Source organism: Arachis ipaensis, chromosome B9 (assembly GCF_059453495.1).
Source record: "Arachis ipaensis isolate K30076 ecotype BB chromosome B9, ASM5945349v1, whole genome shotgun sequence".
Taxonomy (NCBI): domain Eukaryota; kingdom Viridiplantae; phylum Streptophyta; class Magnoliopsida; order Fabales; family Fabaceae; genus Arachis; species Arachis ipaensis.
Window position 1 is genome coordinate 49937749 of NC_142444.1, and position 9443 is coordinate 49947191.

General features: G+C 39.0%; 1 non-coding gene across 1 annotated transcript; it reads right to left on the reverse strand.

Moving 5' to 3' along the window:
• Positions 1-4431: 4431 nt before the first annotated feature.
• On the reverse strand, positions 4432-4539 carry LOC148544604 (small nucleolar RNA R71). Its single transcript, XR_015900515.1, has one exon. It is a non-coding gene; the product is annotated as a small nucleolar RNA R71 (small nucleolar RNA).
• Between the last annotated feature and the right edge of the window lie 4904 nt (positions 4540-9443).

Below are 9443 nucleotides of genomic sequence, written 5' to 3' on the forward strand. Positions count from 1 at the left end.
AGGTGTCAGGGTGTACACCATTGAACTTTACAATGTCATAAATCCTCAAGAATGTAGTGAGATGTTGGTTGGGGTCCTCTTGGGCATTCTCTCCAAATGAGCAATTATTCTGGACAAGTGTGATGAGTTGAGGTTTCAACTCAAAGTTGTTAGCATGGATTGTTGGCTTTAGAATGTTGCTGCCATAGTTTCCAGGATTTGGATTGATATAAGAGCCTAAAACTCTCCTTTCTTGCCCAACATGATTGCCAGCATCTTCTCCAACATGGTTATGCACCTCTTCCTCCATAGTAACTCCCAGATCTTCCTCCACTACTTCCTCTCCAACTATTCCTTTGCCTCTTACTTCCCTCCTTAATCTCAGGAAGGTCCTCTCAGGTTCACTATCAAACGAAGATGAAGTTTTTCCTCTTCTACCTGTCATAAATTCAATAAACAGCAGACAGAGGACAAGTGAAGGAATCACTTCTTGTTAAGACTGGTGGTTAGTTTGGTTAGTGCAATTAATCAAACAGTTACTAGAGTAGTAAAAAAATGGAAATATGAACAATGAACAGCTAAAATGATCAAATAAAAAATAAAAAGAATTAAGAAAACTAAAGAATTGAAATGAAAGGAATTAACAAGGTAATTAAAAGTGCTTAGTCTAGCTTCCTGATGAGCGGATAATTTATACGCTTTTTGGCATTGTTTTTAGTATGTTTTTAGTATATTTTAGTTAGTTTTTATTAGTTTTTATTAGTTTTTATTTAAAAATCACTTTTCTGGACTTTACTATGAGTTTGTGTATTTTTCTGTGATTTCGGGTATTTTCTGGCTGAAATTGAGGGACCTGAGCAAAAATCTGATTCGGAGGCTAAAAAAGGACTGCAGATGCTGTTGGATTCTGACCTCCCTGCACTCGAAGTGGATTTTCTAGAGCTACAGAAGCCCAATTGGCGCGCTCTCATGTGCGTTGGAACGTAGACATCCTGGAATTTCTAGCAATATATAATAGTCCATACTTTGCCTGAGATTTGATGGCCCAAACAGGCGTTTTAAGTCAGCTCAAGAATTCTGGCGTTTAACGCCGGAACTGGCACAAAAGCTGGAGTTAAAAGCCCAAACTAGCACAAAAGCTGGTGTTTAACTCCAAGAAAAGTCTCTACACATGGAAGCTTCAATGCTCAACCCAAGCACACACCAAGTGGGCCTGGAAGAAGATTTCTGCATTAATTACTGATTTCTGTAAACCCTAGGCTACTAGTTCTCTATAAATAGGACCTTATACTATTGTATTAGGGGGATCTTTGGACGTTTAGTCCCTAGACCTTGAAGGCTGGCCATTCGGCCATGCTTACACCATTATCACTTTTGTATTTTCAACGGTGGAGTTTCTACACACCATAGATTAAGGTGTGGAGCTCTGCTGTACTTCATGAATTAATACAAAGTACTATTGTTTTTCTATTCAATTCAAGTCTATTTCTTCTCCAAGATATTCATTCGCACCCAAGAACATGATGAATATGATGATTATGTGACACTCATCATCATTCTCACCTATGAACGCGTGACTGACAACCACTTCTGTTCTTCATGCAAACAAGCTTGAATGTGTATCTCTTGGGTTTCTAATCTAAGATTGGAACCTTCGTGGTATAGGCTAGAATTATTGGCGGTCATTCTTGAGATCCGGAAAGTCTAAACCTTGTCTGTGGTATTCCAAGTAGGATCTGGGAAGGGATGACTGTGACGAGCTTCAAACTCGCGATTGTTGGGCGTGTGACAGACGCAAAAGGATCAATGGATCCTATTCCAACATGATCGAGAACCGACAGATGATTAGCCGTGCGGTGACAGTGTGCGTAGAACATTTTCACTGAGAGGACGGAAAGTAGCCATTGATAACGGTGATGCCCAACATAAAGCTTGCCATGGAAACGACCATGAATGATTGGAAGAAGACAATAGGAAAGCAGAGGTTCAGGAGGAACAAAGCATCTTCATACGCTTATATGAAATTCCAACCAAAGAATTACATAAGTATCTCTATCTTTATTTTATGTTTTATTTATCTTTTAATTATCAATTCTCCATCACCATCTGAATTCGCCTGACTGAGATTTACAAGGTGACCATAGCTTGCTTCAAGCCGACAGTCTCCGTGGGATCGACCCTTACTCACGTAAGGTATTACTTGGACGACCCAGTACACTTGCTGGTTAGTTGTGCGGAATTATGACAAAGTGTGATTCACGTTTGAGAGCTCTAAGTCCTTTGGCGCCATTGTTAATGATCACAATTTCGTGCACCAAGTTTTTGGCGCCGTTGCCGGGGATTGTTCGAGTTTGGACAACTGACGGTTCATCTTGTTGCTTAGATTAGGTACTTTTCTTTTTATCTTTCAGAATTTTTAAGAATGAATTCTAGAGTTTCAAGGTGATGTTCTTATCATCACAAAAGCTGATTGATTCTCATCAATTTAGCTGCTGAATGTAATGTCCTGCTGAAGCTTGGCTAGCCATGTCTAATCCTTTTTAGACTAAAACTTTAGACTAACATTGCATGATTCCTGGAATTCTTATTAAAAGTTTTGATTCTCTTTATTTTCTTTTTTATATAATTTTCGAAAAACCACAAAAAAATTTATAAAATCATAAAAATCAAAAATATTTTATGTTTCTTGTTTGAGTCTAGTATCAATTTTTAAGTTTGGTGTCAATTGCATGTCTTTATTCTTTTTGCATTTTTCGAATATATGCATTATGTTCTTCATTGATCTTCAAGTTGTTCTTGATGAATTCATAGCTCTGATCTTTAATTTCTCTTATTTTGTGTCTTTTGTTATTTCTTACATGCATTTTTAAATTGTTATAGTCCTTAGTATACAAACTTCTAAATTTGGTGTCTTGCATGCATTGGTTGTTTAATCTTAGTTGCATTCTTTTTATTATTGTTTCTCATCATTTAAAAATTCAAAAAAATTTTTAAATTGTGTCTTTTCAAGTCAATAACACAGAGAATTGAAGATTCAGAACATTCAGCAGAGGAATCAAACAGAAAAAGCTGGGTGTTCAAAACGCCCAGTGAAGAAGGAAAACTGGCGTTTAAACGCCAGCCAGGGTACCTGGCTGGGCGTTTAACACCCAAAAAGGTAGGATTGTGGGCGTTAAACGCCAGAATGGATGCCATTCTGGGCGTTTAACGCCAGAATGACACTAGAGGGAAGATTTTGTTTTTAATTCAAATTTTTTTCAAATCTTCATAATTTTTCAAAATCAAATCTTTTTCAAATCATATCTTTTCAAAATCAATTTCTTTTCAATTTTTTTATTACTATTTTCGAAAATCCTTGCTACAATTAGTGATTTAATTCAAAATTTTCAAGTTGTTACTTGCCTATTAAGAAAGGATCAAATTTTAAATTCTAGAATCATATCTTCTAAATTCTTGTTAGTCAAGTAATCAACTTTAATTTTAAAACTTTCTCTTTTTAATTTGATCTTCAATCATATCTTCTCAATCATATCTTTTCAATCACATCTTTTTCAAAATTAATTTTCAATCATATCTTTTTAATTTCTAATTTCAAAATCTTTTTCAAAAATCACTTTATTTCTTTCCCAATCTTAGTTTTCGAAAATCATCAATCAAATTTTCAAAAATTTCTTTTAATTATTTCAAAATCTTTTAATTAATTTTCGAAAATTCTTCCCCTCTTCTCACATATTTCTATTTAAGGGACTAACACTCCTCCTCAAGGTGCAATTTGAACTCTATCCCTCTCGATAAGTTCGAATTCTCCTCTCTCTACTTCCTCCTTCTATTCTTCTTTTCCTCTGACACCTGAAGGAATCTCTATACTAAGACATAGAGGATTTCCTACTTTCTTATTCTCTTCTCTTTCATATGAGCAGGAGCAAAGATAAAGGCATACTTGTTCAAGCTGATCCTGAACCTGAAAGGACCTTGAAGAGAAAGCTAAGAGAAGCTAAAGCACAATTCTCTCTAGAGGGCCTAACAGAGCTTTTCAAGGAAGAAGAAACCATGGCAGCCGAAAACAACAATGCCAACAATGCAAGGAAGGTGCTTGGTGACTTTACTGCACCTACTCCAGACTTCTATGGGAGAAGCATCTCAATCCCTGCCATTGGAGCAAACAACTTTGAGCTTAAGCCTCAATTAGTTTCTCTAATTTAACAGAATTGCAAATTTCATGGACTTCTATTAGAAGATCCTCATCAGCTCTTAGCTAAATTCTTGTAAATCTGTGACACTATCAAGACCAATGGGGTTGACCCTGAAGTCTACAGACTTATGCTCTTTCCTTTTGTTGTAAGAGACAGAGCTAGGACATGGTTGGATTCACAACCTAAAGAAAGCCTGAACTCTTGGGAAAAGCTAGTCAATGCCTTCTTGGCAAAGTTCTTTCCACCTCAAAAATTGAGCAAGCTTAGAGTGGAAGTCCAAATCTTCAAACAGAAGGAAGGTGAATCCCTCTATGAAGCTTGGGAAAGATACAAGCAATTGATCAGAAGGTGTCCTTCTGACATGCTTTCTGAATGGAGCATCATAGGTATCTTCTATGATGGTCTGCCTGAACTATCCAAGATGTCATTGGATAGCTCTGCTGGAGGATCTCTTCATCTGAAGAAGACGCCTGCAGAAGCTCAGGAACTCATTGAAATGGTTGTAAATAACCAATTCATGTACACTTCTAAAAGGAACCCTGTGAATAATGGGACAACTCAGAAGAAAGGAGTTCTTGAGATTGATACTCTGAATGCCATATTGGCTCAGAACAAAATATTGACTCAGCAAGTCAATATGATTTCTCAGAGTTTGTCTGGAATGCAAGCTGCACCAAGCAGTACTAAGGAAGTTTCCCCTGAAGAAGAAGCTTATGATCCTGAGAACCCTGCAATGGAAGAGGTGAATTACATGGGAGAACCCTATGGAAACACCTATAATCCTTCATGGAGAAATCATCCAAATCTCTCATAGAAGGATCAATAGAGACCTCAACAAGGTTTCAATAACAATAATGGTGGAAGAAACAGGTTTAGCAATAGCAAGCCCTTTCCATCATCTTCTCAGCAACAGATAGAGAATTCTAAGCAAACCCACTCTGACTTAGCAACCATTGTCTCTGACCTAATCAACACCACTTAAAGTTTCATGACTGAAACAAGGTCCTCCATTAGAAATTTGGAGGCACAAGTGGGTCATCTGAGTAAGAAAATTACTGAACTCCTTCCTAGTACTCTCCCAAGCAGCACAGAAGAGAATCCAAAGAGAGAGTGCAAGGCCATAAACATGTCTCACATGGCCGAACCTGGAGAGAAGGAAGAGGCAGTGATCTCCACTAAGGAAGAACTCAATGGACGTCCACTGACCTCCATGGAGTTCCATGATGAGGAACCATGGGAATCTGAGGTTCACACAGAGACCATAGAGATTCCATTGAATTTACTTTTGCCATTCATAAGCTCTGACGAGTATTTTTCCTCTGAAGAGGATGAAGATGTTACTGAAGAGCAAGTTGCTAAGTACCTTGGAGCAATCATGAAGCTAAATGCCAGGTTGTTTGGTAATGAGACTTGGGACGATGAACCTCCATTGCTCATCAAAGAACTGGATGACTTGACTAGGCAGAGATTACCTCTGAAGAGACAAGACCCTGGAAAATTCTCAATCCCTTGTACCATAGGCACCATGACCTTTGAGAAGGCTCTGTGTGACCTAGGGTCAAGTATAAACCTTATGCCTCTCTCTGTAATAGAGAAGCTAGGGATCATTGAGGTACAAGCTGCTAGAATCTCACTAGAGATGGCAGACAATTCAAAGAAACAGGCTTATGGACTTGTAAAGGATGTCTTGGTAAAGGTTGAAGGCCACTACATCCCTGCTGACTTCATAATCCTAGAGACTGGGAAGTGCATGGATGAATCCATCATCCTTGGCAAACCCTTCCTAGCTACAGCAAAAGCTGTGATTGATGTTGACAGAGGAGAATTGATCATTCAAGTGAATAAAGACTCCCTTGTGTTTAAAGCTCAAAGATACCCCTCTATAACCACGGAGAGGAAGCATGAAGAGCTTCTCTCAATACAGAGACAAACAGAGCCCCCACAGTCAAACTATAAGTTTGGTGTTGGGAGGCCACAACCAAACTTTAAGTTTGGTGTTGAACCCCCACGTTCAAACTCTAAGTTTGGTGTTGGGAAGTTCCATCATTGCTCTGAACAATTGTGAGGCTCCATGAGAGCCACTGTCAAGCTATTGACATTAAAGAAGCGCTTGTTGGGAGGCAACCCAATCTTTAACTATCTATATTAAATTTCTATTTTCTTTTGTTATTTTATATTTTATGTAGGTTGATGATCATGTGAAGTCACAAAAACAATTGAAAAAGAAAAAATAGAAGGAAAAACAGAATGAAAAATAGAACACCCTGAAAGAGGAACTTACTGGCGTTTAAACGCCAGTAAGGGTAGCAGAATGGGCGTTAAACGCCCAGTCTGGCACCATTCTGGGCGTTTAACGCCAGAAATGGGCACCAGACTGGCGTTTAACGCCAGGAATGGGCAAGAAGCTGGCATTAAACACTAGAAATAGGCAGTAGCCTGGCGTTTAACGCCAGGATTGGCAGCAAGGGGCGTTTTGCACGCCACATGGTGCAGGGATGAGATATCCTTGACACCTCAGGATCTGTAGACCCCACAGGATCCCCACCTACCCCACCTCTCTCTCTCTTCTTCACCCATTCACCAATCACCTCAATACCTCTTCCCCAAAAATCCCTCACCTATTAAATTCCACCATTCTCTTCACCACTCACATCTATCCTTCATAAAACCCCACATACCTCACCATTCAAATTCAAACCACTTTCCCACCCAAACCCATCCATTATGGCCGAACCATACCCCCCTCTCCACTCCTATATAAACCCATTTTCACTCCTTCATTTTCACACAATATACACACTACCTATCCCCCTTGGCCGAAACACTAGGCCCCCTCCATCTCCTCTATTTCTTCTTCTTCTACTCTCTTCTTTATTCTTTTGCTCGAGGACAAGCAAACCTTCTAAGTTTGGTGTGGTAAAAGCTAAAGCTTTTTGTTTTTCCAAAACCATTTATGGCACCAAAGGCCGGAGAAACCTCTAGAAAGAGGAAAGGGAAGGCAAAAGCTTCCACCTCCGAGTCATGGGAGATGGAGAGATTCCTCTCAAGGGTGCATCAAGACCACTTCTATGAAGTTGTGGCCAAGAAGAAGGTGATCCCCGAGGTCCCTTTTAAGCTCAAAAAGGGCAAATATCCGGAGATCCGACATGAGATCCGAAGAAGAGGTTGGGAAGTTCTCACCAACCCCATTCAATAAGTCTGAATCTTAATGGTTCAAGAGTTCTATGCCAATGCATGGATCACCAAGAACCATGATCAAAGTGTGAACCCGGACCCCAAGAATTGGCTTACAATGGTCCAAGGGAAATACTTGGACTTTAGTCCAGAAAATGTAAGGTTGACATTCAATTTGCCTATGATGCAAGGAGATGCACACCCATACACTAGAAGGGTCAACTTTGATCAAAGGTTGGACCAAGTCCTCATGGACATCTGTAAAGAGGGCGCTCAATGGAAGAGAGATTCAAGAGGGAAGCCGGTTCAACTAAGAAGGCATGACCTCAAGCCCGTGGCTAGGGGATGGTTGGAGTTTATCCAATGCTCAATCATTCCTACTAGCAATCGATCTGAAGTTACTATAGACCGGGCTATCATGATTCATAGCATCATGATTAGAGAGGAAGTAGAAGTTCATGAGGTTATATCCCAAGAACTGTACAAGGTGGTAGACAAGTCCTCTACTATGGCAAGGTTAGCCTTTCCTCACCTCATTTGTCACCTCTGCAATTCAGTTGGAATTGACATAGAGGAAGACATCCTCATTGATGAGGACAAGCCCATCACTAAGAAAAGGATGGAGCAAACAAGAGATCCCACTCATGGACAAGAGATTGAGGAAACTCCTCATCATGAAATCCCTGAGATGCCTCAAGGGATGCATTTTCCTCCACAAAACTATTGGGAGCAAATCAACACCTCCCTAGGAGAATTAAGTTCCAACATGGGACAACTAAGGGTGGAGCACCAAGAGCATTCCATCCTCCTCCATGAAATTAGAGAAGACCAAAGGACCATGAGAGAGGAGCAACAAAGGCAAGGAAGAGATATTGAGGAGCTCAAGCACTCCATAAGATCTTCAAGAGGAAGAACAAGCCACCATCACTAAGGTGGACCCGTTCTTTAATTTCCTTGTTCTTTATTTTCTATTTTTCGAAAATTGTGCTTTATGTTTATTTATGTTTGTGTCTTTATTACATGATCATTAGTGTCTAAGTGTCTATGCCTTAAAGCTATGAAAATGAATCCATCACCTTTCTTAAATGAAAAATGTTTTTAATTGAAAAAGAAAAAGAAGTGCATGAATTTCAAATTTTAAAACAGTTTAATTATTTTGATGTGGTGGCAATACTATTGTTTTTCTGAATGAATGCTTGAACAGTGCATATTTTTCGAATTTGATTGTTTATGAATGTTAAAATTGTTGGCTCTTAAAAGAATGAGAGAAAACGAGAAATGTTATCTGATGATCTAAAAAATCATAAAATTGATTCTTGAAGCAAGAAAAAGCAGTGAAAAGCTTGCAGGAAAAAAGGATATATGCGAAAAAAAAAAAAGAAAGAAAGAAAAAAAAGAAAAGCAAGCAGAAAAAGCCAATACCCCTTTAAACCAAAAGGCAAGGGTGATAAAAAGGGATCCAAGGCTTTGAGCATCAGTGGATAGGAGGGCCCACAGGAATAAAATCCTGGCCTAAGCGGCTAAACCAAGCTGTCCCTAACCATGTGCTTGTGGCGTGAAGGTGTCAAGTGAAAACTTGAGACTGAGCGGTTAAAGTCGTGGTCCAAAAGTAAAAAGAGTCTGCTTAAGAGCACTGGACACCTCTAATTGGGGACTCTAGCAAAGCTGAGTCACAATCTGAAAAGGTTCACCTAGTTATGTGTCTGTGGCATTTATGTATGCGGTGGTAATACTGGAAAACAAAATGCTTTGGGTCACGGCCAAGACTCATAAAGTAGCTGTTCAAGAATCAACATACTTAACTAGGAGAATCAATAACACTATCTGGATTCTGAGTTCCTATAGAAGCCAATCATTCTGAACTTCAAAGGATAAAGTGAGATGCCAAAACTGCTCAGAAGCAAAAAGCTAAAAGCCCCGCTCATCTAATTAATACTGATCTTCATAGATGTTTTTGGAATTCATTGTATATTCTCTTCCTTTTATCTTATTTGATTTTCAGTTGCTTGGGGACAAGCAACAATTTAAGTTTAGTGTTGTGATGAGCGGATAATTTATACGCTTTTTGGCATTGTTTTTAGTATGTTTTTAGTATAT